General features: G+C 38.7%; 1 protein-coding gene across 1 annotated transcript in view; it reads left to right on the top strand.

Moving 5' to 3' along the window:
- LOC128873343 (neurotrimin) overlaps positions 1-25,657 on the top strand; it is a 319,219-nt gene that overhangs the window by 24,754 nt on the left and 268,808 nt on the right. The window lies entirely within an intron of this gene.

The following is a 25,657-nucleotide window of genomic DNA, read 5'->3' as shown; positions in this document are numbered from 1 at the left end:
ATCTAACAATAGGATCCGTAGGAAAAACATTAAATCTTGAGTAGAAAGAGGGAGTAATTTCAATGGATTTTCCGCATTCCCCGCGTACGCATTCGTAAAATATGAGTGATGCTTTGTCGGAGACTAGCAACAGAATTTAGGTCATCTCCGTCATCTCAAGCCGAATGTAACGTCGCGATGTTTTTATTACAATTTTCAACTCGATATTAAACCCAAGCAGCCGATATCGGAGTTCAGATTTAGGAGGGCAATAAACTCCCGATTATAGTTGAACGCGGAAACGTATAAACGTCGTATTGCGCCAAAGACAGGAAGAGGAGTTGAAATACAAGAGTCGGAAACCGGTCGTTGTAAATGACTTTTTATGTCCCCATTGGGGCATCTAGTAAGTAGTAATAACTGCCAAAGAAATGTTTCAAAATATAGGTCGTATTATAATCGAGATAATGTATATAGTGTACTCGAATGTAAATACAGGGAGAGGTGTATGGAGATAAAGTTAGACGAGTATTTAACCAGTTAAAGAGTCCAAGAGTCCAAGAATCCAAGAATCCAAGAATCCAAGAATCCAAGAATCCAAGAATCCAAGGGTCCAATGGTCCAAGAGCTCAAGAGTCCAGAAACCCAAAAGTCAAACACTCAAACAGCCATGTATTTAAAACAGAAAACATGGAAATTATCAGATTCTTAGCACTCATAATCTTATGTAAACATACATTCAGTCATCTGGAGACTCAAACATGGACCTAGTCATCTATCTCTATGAATGCAAAGATTTGACAGGGATTGACCCTTCATTATAGAGGCATTCTTCTCCTCGGCCACAACCTCTATATTCGTCGAAGGACCTAACCTAGTATTTCCTTAGGACATTCATCATGACGTGATAGGCGCATCAACAGGCGCATCAACAGGCGCTTAGAATCGAATTACATGTATGAGTGGGTGGCCCATCGTCGCGGAAGAACTCGTTTGTTAAACGAAAGGTCGCAGTACGGCGCATCTCGTTTCGGCGAGGTGTTAAAGGAATGCGACAAGAAGGAGGCAAGGAAAAGGCGAAGGGGTGATGGGAAGGGGGCGGGTTGGACGAGCAAAGGAGTGCGCGCGCTCGATTAATCTCGCAATCTGGATGGAGTGGCTATGATAGACTCCCATGAATAACTCATGAGCAGCGGGTACCTGCTTCCCATAGGGACATTCGCGTATAATTCAGCCACTTCATTTGTCCTCATTACTATGCCCGATCGTTACATAGAGCACGATTTACGGGGCTTCGCTTGGTCGCACCTCCTGCTCCCTCCACACTTCCAGTAGCCACCCTCCGGTGTACACAAACCGCATGCACACACGGAACGAGGGTGTACCTTCGCGCAGCCACTTACCAGGGTGGCGGCTGCGAGCGTACACTCAATAGCAACTGCGCTCTCATGATCAGCACTGATTTTGTAACACCGTAATTCAGCAATAAGGTCGGACTAACCCGAAGAGGTGTCTTAAGGGTTGCCTGTGCAAGCTCTTGACACTGATCTGATCCCATGATCGAGCGAGGTTCTCTAAAACGTTGTAGTAATTTTCAGATTATAGCTCATGGTACTCGGAGATGAAATAAGAACTTGATGAGTATAATAGGACAATGTAAGTGTATTATAGTAAGTAGTAGAAGTTAAACGATGTTGATATACAGTGAATCCCATAAGTTGTATTCCATAGTATTATACCTTTTATGCTTATTGAAGACATCTGTCTGAATTCATTGACAGGTTAATGTTTCCAAATAAATTTTTCATTATACGTATATACATGTGTGAAGTATTTATAACGAATCATTTATTTGGGAACGTCAAACATGTCATTTAATTTAGATAGATTTCTTCAATAGACATAGAGTGTACGAGGGTACTTATGAGACTGACTGATAGCTTCTATAAGAAATGGAAATTGAATATGTTTGTGTTGTTCAAGGTTTCATCAGAAATGCTTCTAATACCTTCTTAACTAACTAACTGAATATTGAAATAATTTATGTTACGAATGAATATATTTTGATTTTAAATGTCTACATCAGCAGGTCCATTTCAGCTAGAAATGCATAATATAAACCTCTTAATTCTTCTTCATCGCTCATAGTAGTCCAAGTAATAATTCCCTTAAGCTTCAGCTTTTGACACAAAGTTGTTTTTAATACGAAGCTTAACTTAGCTCTAGGACTCAAAGCACCGACTCGTTTCGTTTCAGGCATTTATCCTTATGTATGACTTTTTTAACAGTTTTACTTGGTTTATTCCATGCTTTTAGCAAAATTAATAGTACCACTTGTTCGTTTCAATTAGAGAAACGATAAAAAGAGGATATAGTAATACTGTCTGCTACAGTGGGTAATGGCCAATCACCCCCACCCCTCTACCCGTAATTCAGAAGGGTAACAAAGTACTCATTCGTGTCGTTACGCGGTGCAGGAGTTATACTTGTGAAATATAGGTGAAATGGCGCCATTACCATTTTTCTGATTTGCCTATAGGGTGAAGACGGAAATTACATATTAAAAAACGTTTCTGGATAACAAACGAGGAGGATTGGAGAGTGGCGAACGACCATACGGGAACGTATCGGTCTCCTGGGAAGAATGAAGAAATTTCACGGACTCATTCCGCATGGAGAAGTGGGCATATTCGACAGATTCCCTATAAATGGACATTAAGCCAGATATACGCATCGGGAGGTAATTCTGGAAATAAATTTCTCGTCTGGGGTGGTTCTCGAAGTAGTTCCATGGCTCCCTGCGGGATGGACGCAGAGTGTCGTACCTTTCAACCGTGGATCTGTACAAGTTTGAAGAACTACCGCTGTGTAGCCGCTTTCTCATTACAGCCAATGAGATTTTAAACTTTATAATTTCTTTACAGCAGTCGAAACTTTTCTACCTTGTTTGCGATCTCTCGTTGCTTCTCAATATAGAGTATGTTCTATGATGAGTGGTTCAACTACAGGAAACCAATTCTGTATAAAATGAAGAAATAAAGAAGCCGGGGAGAAATTTTTATCGGTAATAATAGAAAACATCCTTCATACTTGCAACAATTGAGCATAAGTTGAGTATAAGTTATTGAATTAATTTAATTGTTTTGACGATTTCTATAAGAATCATAGAGGCGTCTGATTTTAACGCGTGTATTATATGGTCTTATATGTATTTCTTTTTATGAATCTGTGTTTTTGAATGAATTTTTTTAGAATAAACTATTTAGAAATGAAACAATAAAACATGAAGTTACACTTTAATAGACATCTTCGAACATATTTGTGCCATGGTGGAGTAAAAAGTTCACTCCATATTTTCCACTTACTTTTCGATAAAGATTTTTAGATTGTACCGTCAATTATTGAACAATCTGCACGCAGAGTGACTTATTTTAGTTTACAAACCGATTCCTCTTTCAACCTATATGAACATATGAATGTAAAAAGTTTTTAAAGAAATTTTAGCCAATCGTTAAAATTTTATTCAACAATGTCATTAGATTAGGTTTTATGAACATTTTGGTGATATTATTAACTTCTTAAATGACATTCAGTTTTTTTAACAAACACATTAATTAATAGCATTACATGTAAATAAAAATAATCTTGTGTATTTTTGGAGAGTACGATTTTCGGTATCGTGTAAGACGAATAAATCGAAATTAAGAGTGCTACGTTTAAAAAAAAAGACACAAGCAGCAACAGACAATTCCATTACTTTCCTCCGATACTGTAAATGGCGTAACACTCGTTATAGACCCATTTAGAAATTGAGAGAGAATACTACGCCGAGATTGCAATCTCTCTCCTGTTCGCGAACCTTCGATTCTAATAACTCTCGAAAAAAGCACCCGGTGCTCGTGTTCACGTGTCTCGTTATGTCCTCTAATGGACACTGTTTTTTGCACGTGTAAAGCGCAATAGCGCTCCACGAGCGTAGCAAGTGCTTTTTATGTAACGAATTATTGAACGTATTATCGTGAACAACGTGGTTGCGGTTGAATGCAATTTGCACATTGTACCCGCAAACGTGGTTTCAAAGTCTTGATATCATACGACTTTAATGTAAATTATAGCAAAAAATAACACTGGTAACGTTGTTGTAGAACTTTCTGGGTATTAATTTAGAAAGAATTAAATTCTCTCACTTTTAGTAGCCGAAAATTCTACCCTTACACCACAGGGGAAAAGGATGAAAATTCCCTTTTCGCTTTTGAATTTGTTCTTCTATGAGAGGAGATTCCAACTGGTAATGTTCTACGGTGTCTCTTGAACCAATTTTCTCGAATATTTAATGGCATCAATATGTAAAGCCTCATATATAGAAGTCGCTATTCAAAATTTCATGATTCTCTACTGTACCATTTTTGAGAGAAATTGTGACTGTCTCTGAATCAATTTTTCCACTCGTGCATCCGAGTTCTTTACAAATTTAGTCCTATCAATATTATACAGCTCTATATAGAGGATATTTATTAAAATGTCGAATTTCTCTTGGAATCAATTCCATCCGTGGAAAGAAGTCAAAAAACACGTAGTACACGTAGAATTTTATAACGTTTTATGCGTTTTGGAAGACAGAACGCACGAAAACAAACGACGGATGGAAAAGATAGCGAACGGTATCAAAATTTTGACCGATCGTGATACTTCCTCTCTATCATGTACAATAAAAGCTGAAACCTTGGACTGAAAACTGATCACTTGCCGCAATTACGGCAAGACGGCACGGAGTCAGGCGGAGACTCTACGCGCTACCACGGTCGAAATCGTCGGTGGGAAATGAAATTTGGTTGATTAAAACGAGGATCGAGTCGTACAGAATCGATATGGACCTCGACGAACTTTTACCGTGGCCCGTAACTCTGACTTTCATCTGCAGTTCAATTCACTGTTTATGGAACGAACGTGCTCGATTCAATCGACTGTTCCATCGATTAGCCGTTTTATTTAGAACGTGCGCGGAGCAACAGATGCGAGAGTTATTACTTCGGTTTTTCGGGAAAAAATTGAAACGAAGTCGTGGCCGTGCCTGCTACTACTCCCTGTTGTATATATATATATATATTTTTTTTTTGTATGTACTCCACCTCTAGTCTTTTTTAGTTTTTATTGTTATCGAAGGCTGTGCAACGGGATCTATTCGGGAGGGAGGGAAAGAGAAGGGTGTACCTGGCAAGCGAAATACGCTAGAATCTCTGGGGCAGGAACAAAATGGATTTCAGGCATAGAGGGAACGATAGAAATCAATATTGTTCTTTTGCTCCTCGGACGATGATGCATCGTATCCAAATGTTTCCAGACGGTTTGCTTCGCTGTTGATATTTCATTTTTTCGATGGCTCGGGAGTTTCGAGTACACGCTGCTTTAGGCTCGGGAACTATTAATATAACTAACCGCTGCCGACGACAGCGATAAATTAGAAAAATTCGATGCAACGAACGTCCCGATATAATTATTCTTCGTTCGACGTTGGCGTTTAATTAACGCGACTGGTCGGGAACTGAGACAAGCAGAACTAAGGTAATTGCACCCAGCAGTCAACGGTGCGTCACTAGTTGACAAGCTCCGAAAACAATGAAAATTACTATTAACAACAGTGTTCTCTACACTTTATTCCCATATCGTAAAACTTTTGATGACAAAATCATCACTTTTTTTCCATTCGAACGATAATCATGAAACTTGGTATACAAAGGTTTTGGATGCTTAATACGTCCAACTGCGATCGTAATACGGAGTGTTTGATTTGAATCTGTTTGAAACAAAGATGACAATGTAAACAGGATGCTGATTGATTCGCCCGTTACAGCTTCATGCATAACACCAGAATTGGGATTTACCTTACGTCACGAATACGATCAAAGCATTGCTTAATGGCCGACAGTGATAGACACAGAGGGCGAAGATGTTATCTATCTGTAGTATCCGATATAGATATGCCGATGGTCTGTAAACGTCAACGTTATCGTTCCGAGGTATAGACACTTGACGCTGCATCCACGCATGTGCAACGCGCTGGGTGAAACACACTCGAAACCCTTAAAAAGAGTGTTGGCTTTTTACGAGGTGGGGTGCACATAGGCGCTTGGCGAACCGTTAAGCCACTCATGTGGATTTTGCAGAAAAACGTCGGAAATAGTGCGTGTTTATCATATGTGCCAAGCATGGTAATCCATCCGTGTTTCTAAACAGATCGAAACGTGTATCTGTGTCAGGTGTGCAAACAGTTCATTTCCATATGACATATTGCTTCTACGTATTTGCTGTACCACGTGTTACATTTATATTACTTGGTTCGTATGTACTATTTACACAAGTTTTGAATTTAATAATATTTTCCTTGAAAATTCTTTACCAATTTTTCACATAGTGATTGTTATTCGTTCAATTTTTATTTGTACTTAAATTGTGTTGCAGAATTGTAAGTTTGTTTATATAATAATTTCAGGTATTGAATAGAAGATACAAAATTGTTACCTATTATTCAATGAATTGATCAATATAATCGATCCATATTTTTGTTTATTTAGATTAAATAGGTTTGCTATAGATAACGTTTAATATTAACAATCAAGTGATTTTATACTTATACATGAATTACTGTTAACTCATTGACACATTTCTGGACAGACCTTAAAAGCGACTTCACGTGTTCGATTATTTGTCAAGTATTCGGCAAATAGTTGAATATGTGAACGGATGATACCCGAGAAGTGGCACGTTTCACACATATCTATATAGCCGGCGATTTGCCGAATATTTGACAAATAGCCGTATATTTGGAGCCGCCGTAAGGCTGGTTGTTTTTTGAACGCTGAAACACGATCGTACAGGGAATATTTTAAGTCATCGCGAAATAATACCTTCGCCGCTGATTTTCGAGCATTTGTTATTGGAGCTTCAACGATCTACAGTGCCAGAAGGTATCAGGAATATTCCGTCCAAGTATCGATGATCGATTGCCTCGCGAACGTGCAAACATAGCTAGTGAGTGGTAGAGAGGAAGAAAAAGGGGTCGTGTCTCGATATGTGTACAGAGAGGTTCATGTCAATGGGACCGATTGAGTAACAATACAAACTTATTGATTTTAACAAGAATAAGTTCGATCGAATGTAAATAATTCTTCATTACACTTTTATACTTGAATCCAGATGATGCTCTATGAATTTTTTTTTAACGCATTTATAACTGACAACGAATTTTTAAAATTCAACCTTTGAGTTGCAGAAAACGTTATTTAGGTATACAAATTGTATAATTAAAATTAAATGTACACATTTACTTAGTGCAGTAATATTTAAAGCTTTGTTTTAGTCTTGTACTCGATTTTCTCTCAATTTTGCACGTACCAATAGAAATTACAAGCTTCGCACTTCCCAGATATGGTCAAAAGTAATTGGACTCTTAGTCAGTCAGATGGAATCACCACTAACGCTGAAACTCGTAGTTAATAATAGTCAATCGAGCGCCCACTTAATAATAGTCGCTCGAAACAGTCTAACGAGCAATTAGGATGCACCTGTTAATCGCATAACCAGTTAATTTAGAGAGCAATTAGGTTTGACTATGTACTTGTCATTATTATCGTTCCTAGCTTACTGCTTTGTTATTTGTCACAACAAATGGATTCATTGTGTTACAACAACAAGATCGTTTTCGTTAAATAACCAAGATTGAACCCAGGAAGAGGCCGCCTCGTAGCCACGATAGAGAGATTATATTTATTTTGAAAGCAAGTAACTTCCGTAGGAATTTCATAATACATTGGCGAACTTACTAAACATACGATCATGACAAGAGCGTGATTGATCGTGTTCCTATATTGTCTGACGAATCTTACTTGCACAAGATCGAATATCTGGAGATTCGTAGAGAAGCGCATTATGGACTCAATAGGGAGGATGATATGATGCTTTTGAAAATACATAGTTGTAGGATGTCAGTCGGTATTTAGAAATCATTTAATACACTAGCTTCAATGAGCAATTAATTACAATTGGGGTTTTCGTTGATTTAAAATCAGTCAGAAAATTCGTTCTGGGAACGGTTAGACGGTTAGTTATGTGAGTAAATGCAATGTGAGTCTTATGTAAGGCTCAGTTGTTCTGTTACTTGAATAGTTAATTTAATAAGAAGTTAGGCTTAAATTGTATATTTGTTAAATTCAACCCGCGTTATTATATGTCCGCTAGTTATTTACAGAAATGAACGGGTTGAAGTCAATTTAGATTTTAAAAAAGTAAGGTGTAATTATAAAAATCCTTGTTCTAATACACAATATACTATCAAAAATTCTATTCTAATTATATTTTACTTGCAGTTCATATAACTTTCAGGTTATATGAAATATCAAAATTCCAAGTCGTTTGCAGAAGAAACAAATTAAAAGTATTTCAGGTGAATCATCTTCCATCCCTGTCATATTGACCTGAACTGCAAACAATACTTCCTCAGAAGATTCCAAATAACAAAATTTTCTCTTCAAAGAATAATAGCGAGCCCGAGGTTTTTTTAAATGCAGCCCGAAAGAAAATGTATTTTCCTCTCACTCTCGTATATAGCCAATTTTTCTCTACCTTCGATAACGCGGGTCGTAATTGAGTGCAGTCGTTGGAAACGAGCACGGGCGTGTATGTGATGTCCGTGGTAGACTAACACCATTAGTGTTCACTCGACGCCACAACAGCTTGCAACAGATGATCCCAGACGCTCTTCTAGATTAGCAAGCAAGGAGCCCCGGCACTGCTTCCACTTATCTCGCCGTAAGTGTACCATCTATTCACTCTCGGCACTCTCGATAACCCCTTCTGCCCCGTGTGCGGTCTCGTCTTCCTCTCTTTGTCTCGCTTTCGAACCCTCGATCGTTTCCTAACCCCCTCTGCTCTTTGCTTCCTCGTTCGCAGCGGCTTTATCAATGTAACCTCATTATAGCGACGCGTACACAGAATCCAATTATCGGGATGCCGTTGCCGAGAAGTAAATATTTTTTTATTAAATCGCGCACTGTTTTCGATTCATTGTCGCGGACCACGTACCTGGTTATGCCCACGGTGGTATTGTAGAGGTTTTTCCAGAAGGGACCTTTGAATTTTGATCTTTAACCCCTAGCTTTGGCATTTAATTTTGGATCGTGGCGTGGTCAGGTTTTAAATTACTTGACCAATTCTGTATGATGTGTTTGAGTCGTGTTGTTCTAGTTTGCTCTTGACCCTATGAGATTTGGCATACATGAATTTCGAAAGTGGTAAGCTTATAGCTTTTTATAATTTACATTTGGTAAACAGAAAGCATGGACGAAATACGCAGTTCCATCGTTAAACAACATTACGGCGATTTCACAATTTATCGGCAGTCCATTTGGCTAAGTTCTACAGAAATCGAATCTTTGTCAACCACGTTACTTTGTTTGAAATCCGATAATGAATCCAATCCTGACAGTAGTTACCCATTAAGCACCGGGATATCCATTAAAACGTTCGTATAATGACTCATCGCAGTAATTCTTCAATTTGATATATCATCAGGTATATCTTTCTGATACTCGGCGCTTAGTCAATATCAAATTAGAATGCGAGAACTAACTTCGGATAACCAGGACGTTCTATGCATCGCATATTATGCGTGGTGCAAATAGGAAAATACCGCGTTGTGAATAGACAGTCTCGAATGCGCCACTAAACTTTATAATATGCAGTTCTCATTCGAATCACTTCTCCGTCTCTGGTTACTCCATGACATAAATTAATTTCTAATCGTATAGAAATATTTATATCGATTTTTCCAAGTATCACCAAATACATTTGGGGAAGGAATTTATTATTATTACTATTTACCTATATACCTAGTATACCTTGATAGAGAACTGTAGTTGAGAACCGTATGGTTGACTTGAAATCTGAAAAAGATGTCTCTGTCCTGATTGTTTTCAAACAAAATCCGACCGAACCTAACCATTGCTTTACTATCTCCATTTTCCATGTTTTGAACCAGCGGAGCACTAGATGAAAATAACAACATTCTCTCGGTGTTCAGTCAAGAGTGAACTCCGCGTATCTGAAATCAAAGAATAAAATGAATCTGAAAGAACGTCCATGTATCGTTGCAAAACTGTGAGTCTCTGGAATATATGCTGTTTGCTTTCAACGTATGATGACTGGAGTTTGCAGAAGGAATACGATACTCCAGTAATACTATTCTTGAAATCGATATACATAGTAGTAGGGATCTTGTAGGTGCGTTTCGAAGAACTATAACTTACTCAGACGATTTACTCATTTGTGATTTCACGAAAGTAATTGTAAATAAATATATATTCTACTGGATGTGATAGATTAGCATAAGAAGTCAACAATTTCAAATTGTTTCTAGAAAGATAAAATTAGTTTGTGTTTATTTGTATTTCATTTTTCATACACAAAACCATTTGTATACATTATAACTAGCTAGAAATAATAGTTCTTAGCCGGGACTAAAGTAATACCCAGTTTAGCTTCTACTATGATAAAATGGGAGATCTTCCCCAAAGGACTCGAACATTTCATCGATTCGCAACCAATTTGTCAATTAGACAAAATTTTTAATTATCCTACGTATTGTTAGTGTTATAATGGTTCATCTCGTGTTTATAAAAAGCTTTGGCTCTCTGTGCTAGCTCGATCCAAATTGACATCCATCCCACCATGACGATATTGCCATTTCAGTTACGTTCCAATGTTCAACTAATATCGTTTATTCTGTGCGCATGGAAGCAAAATTGTTCGTATCACAAAAAAAAAAACAAATGCCAAACGAATAATAAAATCCACAAACGTGTGGGTAGTACTCGTCACTTCCAATAAATTCTCCATGAAGATCTCTCCATCAGTCTCGAAATAGTGAAATCGGTAAGCTCGGCTCTTCCGTCGGTATCCAAGTAATTTCTCGTACAGGAAAAGTGCGGGATTTCGTTGGTCGTCATTTTTTCCGGCCGATCGAATTTCACGTTTGACCGCAGCTCGTGGCTGCAGTGGAATAACGAAAACGTTATCAATTACGGGAGAATCGGCCACCCCCTCTCGCAGAAAATGTGATGCGATCGATGCAAGCGTGCACAAAAAAAAAAAGGAGAAAAAAATAGGGGGAGATTGGTCTGGCGATCGGAGACAAAAAAAAAGGGGGGGACGACTGGTCCTGGTATCAACGCGGACGAATGGGGACGAAACGAGCACCACGATTTGGGAGAGCGCGATCGGGATAATTCAGTTTGGCGCAATTCACACTGGCGTCGATTCGTTCGACAGTTTCACGCTCGTTTCTGCTATATCCACCGACCGCACATACCGGTTTACACGGACAGGCCTCGAAATGCGCGCGATGACAATAATTACGCCCACGACTGTCACTCCTGTTCGTAATTTATAGCTGTCGCGTCATCCACCGTGAGAAACATTGTGGGCCACACTTTTGATCGATTTTTAAGCATGGGTTGCGTTACATTTGTTAGTTACCTGTGGTCGGATATCTTCGTTTGAAGGTTGTATGGGTGTTGGAATCTGTATGCGTTGGCGGAGGATAAGCTGTGATTAGGATTATCAATCTGTAAACAGTATTTTTTAATGTCCAGTGCCTACGCCATTGATTGGTTATACGTTGATGACCAACTCAATACTTTTGATAGAAACTCTTTTGATAGTCACGAATAAAAATTACAGTTTTGGAAATTTAGCTGATGTAGATTCTGCAATTAATTTCCCAAAAGGGGCCTCAGGATTTTATATATTAATAACGAAATGTGTCACGAATTTATTAACACCATTTTATGAAGAACATTCTACATTGCATATCGTATTATATTTTTCACATTGTGACTTGTTGCTTGTAATACCTGAGTTTAATGTTTCCCAATTTATATCTGTTTATCTATCTATATTGCGTGCTTTATAATTCAAATAATGCATTCGTCTACTTTCGGGTCACACGTGAGATACATACTTTGCATACATTTTGTTTAAAGGAAGAATTGCAATTACGTGGATACCTAGTGGCAAATATAAATTGTTTCAGTTCTCGTTCTCTGCAAGAACTTTATTGCGACATAGAGACGGGACACAAACGCAAAAACACTCGAAACAAATTTAACTCTGAAAGTGCTATTCGTTCCCGAGACATCCGAATATCCCGTACTTGCATAACTTACGCGGTTTATGAATTCGCCTGGCGATCATAAAAATAAACATCTCGAAGCCGTAGCGTACCGTTGGTCGACCATATCTATGCTCCAGTTCTCGTTCATCCCAGTCGTTTCTACCGATATCGGATGGAGGATTAGGTTCGAATTCGATACAGTAGGTGCAAGCACTGCCGATGGTAAACACATGCATCAGCCTACGAGAATCATTACGACGTAATGTACACGATTATAATCATATGACACTGTTGTTAACGCTTCGTAGTACGTTTTCTAGTAACTCGGAGTGCATTCAAGTGCACTCGGATGTCCCCTTGAGGAGACATCGTAAGTGTAACAAATTTTGTTAGTGACATAAAGGATTTATGTTTGCAGTAATGTAGACACTTCAAGAAAGTATTTATAAATTTATAGTCAAGTCTAATAATACCAGAAAAGACACGTTTCCAAAGTTAGACTATTTTATGTAATGCTATTCCTGTTCGCACACTTTTTACAACGATACAGGGCAGAGTGTAAATGAGTAAATGTGAAAGATATACAGTTACTCAAATCAAAATATTAATATTAATAGAATATTTTACATGTTTTCACTATTAGTCTACGCCATTAATGCATGAAATCCGCAGTCTACTGATTAATTCATCTCCAAATGAGAATTTGTTCTTATGAGTTTCACGTAGATCAAAATATACCTTTCGAAAATGTTTGAGAATGTTTTGAAATGTCGCCACTGAAGATGGCAATCGATCTAAAATGGCAATTAATTTCATTGAAATTGCCAAGGACACATCACCCGAAGATGGTCAGTAAAGAGTGCCTCTATCACATGCTGACTATAATGGTAGGCCAAGACCACGGTTATGAACTTTACGTCGAACTGTTTATAGGACATGGAACGGTCCATGATAAGCGAAGTTGCGAAAGTAAAATGTTGAACAGAAATAATGGTAGCTTGTCTCTAAAGGCTCTAATGTAGTAACCGGTACGATCAGTGCTCAGTCATTAACCGTTCATTCCGCTTATTCTATACGATCGTACGTTTTATGCTTCACGATCGTTCTTCAGGGACGCCATAACTCCACATGTGATTGCTCGTAATAATGTCGACTACCAGCGTCTGAAACTGCCTGACATCTAATCACTCACAGGGGGAAATACGCGTGGAGTCGAGGAGTACGTACGAGGCCTCTATCCCTTCTTTTCAATTATGCCCTTTCTTCTACTCTTGCACCTAACTGCATTATTTTTTATTTTTGTTACGTCGTATTTGTTTGAAGTCACTGTCAGAAACTCTTTTGATAATCAACTGATTGTAATCATGTGTACTGCCATTTAAAATAAAAATAATTGAAAGTAACACATACCTCTTATGACCTATGAAATGATGGTATATTTTGAAGTATTATTTGCACAAATGTGATTAAAAAATGTTGTTTCCTTTCAGGTAACGAGATATGGTTTCTTCATCAGCTAATGCTTCGTGCGGTTCGTGATGCTTGGTTCCATTCAGGTTACACAACAATGAGGGTAAGAAAGTTGATCAGTTCGTACACAGAGGGTAGGATTCATCTCTGACTGAGAAATCAAGATTGAGCCGGTGTTCAATCTTCATCTCATACTTCACGGAGTGTAATATCGACCAATTAAAGTACCCTTTGTAGCAACGGGATCAAGCAAATTTCAAGTAGATCGAGTAGGTTCGAAACTTTCATGAATATTCAGAGTCACATTGAGATTTTACAGGCCCTTGTAACCTGGTTTACTGGGATTGCAAAGCCTCCATTAATATTTTCAAATGGAGAAAATGCTGGACACGTTCAAGAGACCTGTTAGGGATGAAGAAGGTTGATAGTTAATAATGCACTGACAAAATGCTCAGAATTAATAATGAACCTAATGTAGCCATTGTTATCTCAAGCTGGGTAAAGTAGTTCTGTTTGAATGAGGACGGTGGGAAATACAACTTGCAATTTCTTTTAGACTTGATCTTTCTATCTAGTAGTTCGTAGCAATAGAATGCTAAGAGAGCATCTCGAGTTACTGGTAGATAGCAAAGAAAGGCCTCGAGTGCGAGGGGTTAATGCATACTATCAAGACATTGACATCATCTATTAAGAAATTGCTAAATGGATCTCGAAAACTGATCGAATTCTAAAACAACACAAGAACCTGCACTACTACGCAATTCTGTACGTTAAATTGCGGTTCCAGCGTGCACGTTGAGCCCGGATCCGTCCCTAATCCTTTGATACGAAGCCGAGGTAATAGATTCTATGCTAATCAAGCAAAGAACGCATAAAGGCCCGTTACAGTGAGGATAGATTTTCATTGCCCGGCACGCGGAACGTGCCGTGCATCGTCGAGTCCCCCCACCAACAAAATAACCGAGTTAATAACCGCTATTATCCAAGTACAATGCTAAATAGTATAATTGACTTAAGTGAGAGAGTTGGAGAGGTAGGGGTGGAAGACCGACGGGACGGAGACAGGCGGTGGGAGAAAGAGCGAGCCGAAAGTAGCTGGTTCCAAAGGGGCGGTGGGTAGGGGGAGGGTGTTACTTTTTCACTTTACTTTCATAACTGGAACCGTTGAATATTAATGCCCCGCGGGCACGGTACTTGGGAGCTTCTTAGCACGAGAAGCGGCCACCTCCGTGAAATGGAAATGAGAAAATTATAAAAGTAACTAGATGAATTGCGAATAAAGGCCATTATTGATACGCGACCGCCGCGGCTCGCGAAGAGAATGTCGTAATATTAAATGCGTGATTTATCGTACCAGCCCCCCGCCCTTCCCTCGAAGCAAGAATATCAACATCGCGTGAACCCGAGCAGACAGCTTCAGATTCAATTTCAGATTGTCGATGAAAATCGTAATTCTGAGCTGAACCAGTCCCTCCAGGCCGGTTTTTGCGCGAGATAAGCAAAGCCTCGGATGGATTAGCATCCGACGACGACGATTCAATTATGAAATGGAATTTAAAATCCGCGACTGTCTTCAAGCTGTTAGCATTGATTAGCAAATTAGCGATTTCATCAGAGTTTCCTGGTCTCTGATAATCGTTTATTAGCCTCCATGGCGACGAGAAATTTGTTTATTCTGGAATAATGTGTATGGATGGAATTCTTTTTTCTTTGTCAGTTTGTTCGTTACTGTTGAGTATAGTTAGTATCGATTTTCTTCTGATTTTCTTTGAGTGTTCCACGCATAGTGATTTCATAAATCGTAGGATTTATATTTATTTGTATTAAAGACCTACTTTAGTAAAGGAAAAAAATATTTGTCTTCTTCTTCAAGGAATAATAATTTTATGAAAGTAACGTACAAACTTCATACTTCATAGAAGAATAATTCTATTTATTTCTAAACGTACCAACTATTTGCTACTCTCTTTCAAGGCACAGCATAACTGAATGCATCAATCAGTAATGCTGAAAGCACGAATCAGATGAAATGTATGAGCCGAAATGAAGGGTTCCTCTTCCTTGCAAGTGTTTCTCTAACTCCTCAATCCATCTCTATTTAAATTCCCACCGTGCAATTAAGAACTAGCTACAAATTCTTCTACTACGATGATGTCGGTTGTTAGTAGGAATAAAGGTTTCGCACGAGTTATATTTGACGCGACACGATAAATCAAACAAGATTGTCACGGAAAAGGCAGTGCGGGACATTTTTTATCGGGAATAGTGCGATAAGATTTAGCGCTTATGTAACAAAATGCACGCCACCAGCGAGGCTTAGTAAATCATACTTTACCGTGACGCACACTAGTCGAACAATCGTGAATTTCGTTCGTAGAAAGACTATAAATTACGATGGAAAAATAACGAGGCGTATATAAAGGCAAATTTTGTTAACTAGCAATGTAAACACTAGTAGAGCCAATACCGAATGAAGTAATAGTAGTACGCTGAATTTAACCTTTTCAAAGACGGACTATTTTATTTTAAATACTGATATTCATTCATGTCATATCTCACACGAGGTTATTATAAGTAAGTTAATCAAATTCACTTTCTGTTGATCTCTGTGTTCAAAAATACAAATAGCATCCGACGACGACGATTCAATCGTCGGAGTGTGGAGTATCATAACACTCAAATTTTAGAAAGTTATTTCGGTACGATAAGGCCACTAGGCTAGAAATAACATAGTTTTCCGAGAGTGAGTGACACGTTGAAAAATAAGGTTTCGTAGAATGCGTGCGCACGTCAGAGTGGCTAACAATAAGTGGCGAGTACGAGTGTACATGTAGAGGTGAAAGTAATTAAGGGTGACCAGTACGTGGTGAAAAGAATGGAGTTTGTTTCAGAGGGTTGTAGATGCACTCGGTTCCGTTTTAGAGAATAACAATAGAGGGTAGCTTTCTAGATTACTGACACGGTCTCGCCGCCATTAATCACAACATTAGTGGCCATTATATTAAAGAAAGGGACTACAAGTTATATATTTAAATTGACTGGAAATTATACAAAAATAATTTATAATTTAATAATACTACATACATTCGATACGTAGACAATTTTTGGGGCTATGGGGATCTATTTTATTTATTTCAAGCTTGGAGCTCCATAGTACAATATTTGTTGCCTTAAACATTGCAATTGAGTTCCTTCTACAATTCCCTCCTTACAACCAATAAACAAATACTACTGCATCGTCCCTACTTGTACACTTAGAACAAAGCCAACCAAAAATTCCTAATTCCAACGGCAAAGCTAACTATAACAAAGGAACCACGTGTTTAATACGATCTCCGAGAAACTGCTCTGTCCAATTCAATTTAATTCGTCCTTTCAACCCCGATTTTGTGAAAATACACCCGTGTCCGTCGCCGGTAGGAGGGCGTCGGATGAACTTATCTCGACCGAAAATTTCTTTCCCACCTTCGTTTTCTCTGTGTTGCCGTGATACGTCCACGCGGAAGGAGAGAAAATTTTTCGTAGCCGGGGTCTTCTTTCAAAGTCATCAGACTTGATACGGGTGACAGAGTCGGATAGATGGCGGAACGATAGGGGGTTGGGAGGGTAGCGAGGGAACGCGAAATGGTAGATCGAAGAAAAGAGCGAGAGGGGGCGCAAAGTCGTCGTCGACGACGACGGTGACGTCGTTTCCGCGGCAAGTTCGCAGCTTCGGATGGATGTGCGGAGGAAGTTTGAAAAAGCGAATGGCGTCGTGCTCGTTGCCTAAGAACCGTCGTTTTATTGGCCGGGCGAAAGTCCGCCTGGCTACTAGCGCCGCGCCGCGCTACTATTACTGACGTCGAGTCCGGGGGATGGTGCGGTTCCGCCTTAATGTGCGGCCTGGATTTATCTGGTAGTAATCAATCGTGCGGCGGGAAACGAGCGGATTATAAGGGCGCAATATTTATCACGTCAAACGGTTCATTTGCATGATTTATGTCTCGTCGAACGCCGGGGATGTCGGATTATTTATGCGAAATTCACTGCCGCATAACTCCGACCGTCGGCATAATGATCACGAATTCCAACGACGGCGGGAATTCCGTCGTTAGACCTAGTTCGAGACGCTCGACGCCTCCGGAGGATTTTTAACACTGAAATTAAAATTGTTCCGAGGGAAAGTATTTTTCTCTCACATTTTTTCCTCTCTTTCTTTGCGCCCGCGCGAGCGAAAGTCCATTCTGGAATCAACCGGAATCGGGTCGCGTATTTGTGGCGAAATTGGCGAGGATCCTGGCTATTAATACGCAAAACAGTTTCATCCCTTTATTAGATTTTTCTTGGAACAGAGCTGAAGTTCACGTGTGGTGGTTTGCTTGTTTTTGCGCGCGAGTAAAATTAAAAATTTGCAGACTCCGTGTCTTTGGTCGACTCTGAGCTCGTTAGGTTTAGAGGAAAAATTTAGATTAAAGAGATTGTCGGAGTTAAAGAATATATATACTCTATGACTATATATATATATCTACTCAAATTTCTTTGTTTATATCTTTTATAACAGTAACATTAGATCTCACATACAATGCGGATGTACATAGACGAGGTTTACTTTTCAATTTCACACTCAACGTTTTCGATCATATGTTGGTCATCTTCAGTATGAAGAAAAAATATCTATTAATTTACAGTATAATGATAAAGGAACTAATGCAAAAGTACCAGCAGTTTCATATAAAATTACAAAAAATATTTCATATAAAATGCGAAATTGAAATGTTCTCTTATGAACGGAAACCCTAAATTCTTAGATATGATCTTCGCATGATAATAATTTTCATATCAAATTTATTAGCTCATACTGTACTTTTAGAATAGAATTCAGAGGGTAGAACTGAAACGGAGTGTCTTGAAAATTCGGTGTAAAATCTGTCAGACAATCTGCAGATTACGTTGATAATTACCCTAGCATAAATCGAAAAGTGAATTGGATACTCGTATCGTAACTCTGGCCGTGAACGTCGCGTGGGTGGAGTTAATTTTACGAGAGTAGTTTGAGATTAATTATGACGTTACATAAGGGTATCATTTGCAACCGATTGCACACAAATTGAATTGATAATTCGTTGATGTATTAACTGGTACTCCGAGTAATTTATTTCTTTGAGGGGATGTTTTCACCCTCAGAACAGTTTTATAGTCGAAACAATAAATAGTTACATGATTACCATAATTCAAGCTATGTTTCTGTAATGTTTCAAAATGAATTTCTAAATTGTGAAATTTTCACAATTAGTATTTTACTTGTATTTTAATAACCAAGGAATGGAAAAATAAATGACTCATCATGTAAGCAATAACATGAACGCTCGCGAAATGATAGGCTGATCTGATAATTAAACAGAAGTGCGAATTACGTGGGAACAATCTAGATTTAGATAGACAATACCACTTTATGGACGAAGACGTTCAATTGGTACGACTGTAGAATTTGATAACAGGCATGATAGAGCTTCACAGAAGTATCGAGTGTCTGCAGTTATCAAACATCCTTCTTCGAAACGGTGAATCGAACGTCGAGCCTCGAAATAGCAAAAATGATGCTGTGAAAGATTTTGTTTCGAACACGTTGAAATTCTCGGATATTTATTTTCACATGTTCGATGAGATTGTATTACTACTACAGAAATACAATTTTTTTTCTATAAAATAATAATCTGAATAAGAATATCCAAAGTAAAACCTTGAGACATTTGGATCTTGTATTTAGGTCGTCCGTATTTATTTGTAGATTATAGTTTAATAATTAATTGGTTGGTATATGAAGAATTTACTCTGAATATGCTTGCTTGATTTCATAATTTATTAAATACCCAAGCAACTGAGAAGAATATAACCAACTAACACCTCATTTATATTTTATTGGAAATTTTTCGATTGCTTTAAAAATAGAAGTTGACCAGTGAATATATTATCTATAAAATAATATTTAACGAATATCGCGAGATTTCGTGCAAAATATGACCCCTGGTTAATTAATTAAGCTCATTTTATCGCGGCACGACGTCCCGACTCGTTTAATATTGTTATCTGAGATCACAAATATAGCTTTAACATTAATCTGAAATATAACGTGGTGGAAACTCGAATCCAGCTGTAACCGCTGCATACTGTACAGTGCGTGTTGCATGCAACAACGCGTAGGAATTAATAACAGAACAATAGAACCACGGGTGGTACTATGTTCCAGGCATGACGCGTAAAATTAGCCCAGTCTGCTGGAAGCTTTGGAAGATTTTTCATTCTTAGTTAGAATATATACATATATGTATATACGCGTATCCGGTTCCAGCTAAATTTTACGCCAGGACGTGTTTCCTGCTTTTCTTTTGTCAGATATTTTTTCAACAATTTATACGTACGATTTATGATAACGTACAACTCACTGTTTCCAACGCGGTATTAAATCTGAACAGCTATCGCCGAGAATTCATTCGTGAAACTTTACATTCGAAAAACACTGTCTATTGTACTATGTAAATAGACAAAATCTTAACCCCTATAATACAATGCACATTCTCTACGAATGGCTTAAACGATGACAGCAGATTTTGAAATAGATAAAAGTAATATTTTATGGGTGAAGTTGAAAGAGGTTTTCATATTTGATTTCGCCTGTCAAGTGCTTGTGACGTACAAAGAGGAGTAAAGGGTCAAAGTTTACTGGGAAATGCCGGCATTGTTTTAGAACTTGACAGATATTATATTGGAGCATTCCAAATTCTTTCACGTTTAAAAGTTGAAGCTTCTGGACAAAAATATTGCAAAAATTGAATGTCGCCTTCTTAGATTATACGGATTTATGGATTCCATTTCGCACAGAATCTAAGTACATTACAAATGGGATAATTTTATATAATGTAAGAAAATAAAATTTCATAAATTAATATTCAGTTGGTTCAATCAATAGATATTAAAATATTGACAAATTTCCCACGATTAATGTCTGGAATGAATACTTATTCTGAACTGTAATTGTTATTAATGTTTAATCGAACACTGAATGATACTGTATGTATCATAAATGTTTAATTATGTCGGAGATATTAAGTTTCAATTGTTCCAATCAATAGATATTAAAATATAGATAAATATCTCACGATTACTTTTTTTTCAACGTTTTAAACAGACCCCAACATTCAATCATAGATTTATACACTTCGAATAGAACATCGAGAAATACAAGAAACCAGATGGATCATGTTTTGGCCGACAGCAATGCTATTTTCTCGCTGCGTTCAACAGCCTGGAAAGTGAAATACGTCACAGCACAGTTTTATACATCGCGTAAATTACCCTTCCTCGCTACGCCATCATCGATATTCCTCTACACGTAGCGATCAACGAAGCTAAAAGAATAACGCCTTGGTACGTTAGCGGAGAGGCACCTGAACCTTACAACATGATCGAAAGGAGAGGAATTGACAGTAACAATTTATCAGCGGACACCTCATTAACCACCTTCTCGATAATAAACCACTAACCGTGATAGCTTATCTTAGACTTAGCGAGCTTTCTCTACCTCCGGTGATATCTTTCTTATCAAGATACTCTTCAGGGGCTTCGTTTCCTCCGAACTCAACCAGAGAATCGCTTCCATCGCTTCTCCATCCTTTTCCAACCCTACTCTGCTTACTTCGTGGACTTCGTGCCTTGTTTCGATCACATTTCATTCCCTTTCCTTTCGGACTTGGTCCTCTCTCGACGAGAGCAAGCGTCGTCTTCAAAAGCCTTGTGGTAGTGCGAGCACTCACCAAGGAGCAGAGATAACAAGGACCAGAGAGGGCCAAAACATCTTCCGCGGCCTCCTTGGCGAATCGTTATAACCGTAACGACACCTTTCGTGACGGGACGAGGGTCCGAGGACTCCTCGTGAAACGGCGTCGACGTCGTTTCCTTTCTAGCGAGCCCCTCGCCGCCTCGACGCCGGATTCCTCGCGATCACCTTATCTCTCTGCTCTCGGCTAATTTAGTTTCGCGATTGGCGCACTTTAATTGAAATATCAACCTCTGAATTGATATAATCTATGTCATGTTAGGTTGGAGACGTCAATTTACATGATCCCTGTCTCTGTATCCTTTAACATGGTTAACTAGTGTATTAACTTTCCTACTTAATGTGACGTTGAAATCGTCTGAACATCATCTATATTAGTAGGGAGATCAAAGTATATAGTGTATAGAAAAAAACAGTGATATTTGAATCTCAGAAAATTATTGTGAAAGTTAATGGTAACTTTAGAATCTTCTATTATTATATAAAATCAGTACCCGCCTCGTTTCTTGCTACTGAAGTCTCCTCATCATTAATCTTGAAATTTTGCAATGTATGGCTCGTGGAAAATTGCTGTTACAGGACTAAACTTTATCTTGCCTTATTTTATATTCTTATATTACTTCTAACTTTATCCCTATTACAATAACTGGCAAACCAAATCAACCTAACGTGCCGTTCCGTGAGAGTTCGCACTTTTCTCAGTCACAGCAACCGGAAACATCGTTTCCCCAACAGCCAGCCGCGGATGTCTCGGAGTCCCTCGTATTTCGAAGTACTCCATGCGTCATCTTTTGGAATAATTTACGCAGATTGGCTTAATGTTTGCGCGTACACGACGCAGCTCGTGTAGATGTGTGGAGAGGGGTTGTCGCGCCTGAAACCTGATTTGGGAAAGAGGAACAACTCGTCGGGTGTTGCATCCGCGGCCATGCTGGAATATACTGCATTCGTTAAGCAACGAACGTGACTTCGCGGCGCGACGTTTTTTGAAAAAGAAAGAAACGAACGTGAGACAACGAAGGCAGAGCGTCGAGGTTTTCGTGGCGAGGGACGAGGCGGGTTGAGAAGAGGCGGACGCCGCAAAACGCCGAAACTGTGTAAAATATTATATATCTAGGTGGCGCTGATTGGACAGGCCTGAAGTGGCCCACGGGGCGGGCGGACCTGTAACGCAAAATACGTGCGCGGATCAAAGAATGCGAGACTACTGTTTAAATGGCGGCTGGTGTGTCTCGTTATAAATATGGATACGTGCATGTGTTGGGACCGAGGGAACGTACGAGAGGCAAGGATATATCGACGTCCAATTATAATCCACACCCGTGACGTGGGATTCGGTTACTCTGACGAGCAGACGGTCGCGAGAGGGCTTTGCTCGTACGTTCGTTTGCCCCGCGTACCGACACCTACGATGAATAATACATATTATATGGACGTGTGATAACCCGTACTGCGTTTAGAATCACCCCCCCCCCCTCCCAGACAACTATATAATGCACCGTTTCTACCTTTGCCTCTCTTTGTATTTAATCGTTTTCTGGCATCCCCGAGCCTAGCGCTTTCGCAAACGTGGTTCGTCACCGCTGGACCTTGCAGGAAGGATAATGAAGTGGCGAACTCCATTTTCGATGGAGTGTTTTTTACTATTTGGTCGTGACTGGACTTTTTCATTAATTTTTGTTTGCTTCGCGAGGAAGGGGACGATTCTGTAAAGATCGACTGCAGGCCTGGATTGTATGAAAGGTGATGTCTATATTTTGCAAATTCGACTGAACTATTGGGTTGTCTGTAATGTTCATTTTCGTTATTAAAGACGCACGAGTTGAGAAATTACTTTCTCGAAATATCCTGTTGGAAGTGCAATCACCCAAACTGCATCATTAATTAAATTTGAGGCGAGGGGAATGCGACATATTCAAATATTTGTAGCTGGAAATGGGTTAACGATATTGAAAGGATTCAATTAATTCCTCCGTTCCATTTTGGGAGCACGTTAATGTTTCATCGTTAAAAGATAGACTATTCTACTATTCGACGACGTGCCTTGTGAAACCAAACTTTATCAAGAACAGTATAATGCGAGAATGTAACCTGTGAAACAAGGGCCTCGTGGAATTGCAGTAACAATCAATCATCTCATTCGATTCATAGGTATCGCAATTTTCGCGTATCTCCTGGGAAATTTCTACTATTATTACCGTTGCTCCCTGATTGATTAGAGTCAGGCAAAGTAATCGGTTTCTCGATACCTATAGCATGCATGTACGAGGGACACGGTAGCTGATATAGGGTGCTCGTGAAAACATTTCCTCCCCTGGCTACTGATCATATTGATGAGCAAATATCGTCCAAACAGGTTCGGAAATTCTTTTGCTCCGACGTTGTTGCACCTTTGAAATTACACTTGAAAGCAGGTATTTGAAATTGGCTTCTCGATCGAGGAAAAGCACTCAGGAATACAATTTCAAACTCTTGGCAGTGTTTATGGCCTGTAATAATAATTTAATATATTTATGCTTTCATATTCAACGTCAAACAATTCTGAAATGTAGTTCGTGTGTCTCTCAGAGGTCAAACTAATTAACTTTTCTATTATTTGTCATATTTGGAATTCTGACTAAATTTGAGAAAAACGGTATTTATTAATTTTCTATATTTTTTATTTTATGGAGCTGATTAATTAGTTTTTTAATTATTGCAGTTAGCGAGGACTTTTGGATCCAATTTTGTAAAACATTTTTCATCTGTATAGTAGAATATACTTTTGTAGTTTGACTATTTATTTCGGGACCACCCTGTACTAAAGTAACCCAGTGTGTTTGTCAACTTAATGCTGCCGTAGGAGTATGATACCTTGATCGATGAGCACAGCATCGTATATCAAGCAACATTACTTTACGTAATAACATTTAAGGATGCTTCTATAATACGTTTACCCGCAACAAAAATAGCGTACATATAGTAAGCGAACGATATATAACCGTACACGGAAACGTAATGTTAAAGAGCTCGTAAAAGTGCAACAAAATATAACTCAATTATACTCAAAGTACAATATAGTAATATTATGAAACTTTAAAATCCTTTCAATTCACCTGGAAATTGTATTGACCCATGTCCAGAAAAATTGTGGCTTCATTTCTCGCTCTAACTAGAAATAATTCAAATGCTTTTCAAATTTACCGTAACAAAACGGGCTCTCTCTATTATTGAGAATCAGTATAATGAATGGTTTAAATTTGCATAAAAATTCAAGCTGTTGAAGGTTGGTCAACGAGTGCTCGCGCATTGTTCAATTTTCGGTAAACTACGCCCAATTTGCAGCAGATTTCATTTAAATGCGAACCGGTCGTAATTTTCGTAAAAATCTCCAGCAATGAAGTCACGTAAAATGTAAAATTTGGGACGAATAGAAAGAAATGTAACGGTACCGAGCAAAATAATGTAAAACGCACTGTCTGTATACCGAGTGCACCGTGCGAATAAATAGTTCGCGCTTTTAATGCATTCCATAGTTATATATCGTGCTGCTGTTGTAGCTTTCAATTCGTATTAACGCCAAGAATAATGCGTTGAAAGGCTTTTGGACCGTTTCGGTGGCGCTTGGTGTGAATTTTTGCTTTACTAAATTAGCAATTCATTTCTTCATTATTTGGAACGTGCCATACTTTAAATTACAATCGTATCATTTCTTGAAGAATTAAAAGTATCTCTTACAATATCTTGACTTTCTATGAGCGAATATATACACCATTCGTAGTCGGAGCCTAATTTTTTGAGACAGACATTTACGCTCTTCGCAAGCAAAGGGCTCAAAACGCCCATGAGCGCCCACCAACGACATTTAAAAAATATCCCCCCGAACGTCCTCGCCATAAACCTGACAATGCGTCCCCAGCGAAATCAATTGTCTGCTTCTTGTCTTGCTAATATCCTTCTTTCCGCACTCCGCGCGATAAAAATGTGAAAAGACCAAACAACGGGCAAAAATAACACTGCCAATTCTTAGCCTCGAAGAGAAAGGTTTTTTCCTATGGTCAGTATAAATTTTACAAAACACCAACGTCGTTTCTTTACGTTCACATAGTGTGTTGTCACGAAGTGTTATCCTTCGTCTGCAGTGGTGGCGGTCGAAGTCTAGCCTCCGCCGAACGGTTACATCCCTTAACAGTATTTACAGTAAATCCACAGTAAGATAAAGCTCGCTGTCTTGGTGTTATCTGCATCTC

This window comes from Hylaeus volcanicus, chromosome 3 (genome assembly GCF_026283585.1).
Source record: "Hylaeus volcanicus isolate JK05 chromosome 3, UHH_iyHylVolc1.0_haploid, whole genome shotgun sequence".
Taxonomy (NCBI): Eukaryota; Metazoa; Arthropoda; class Insecta; order Hymenoptera; family Colletidae; genus Hylaeus; species Hylaeus volcanicus.
This window is presented reverse-complemented; position numbering and strand designations above follow the sequence as displayed.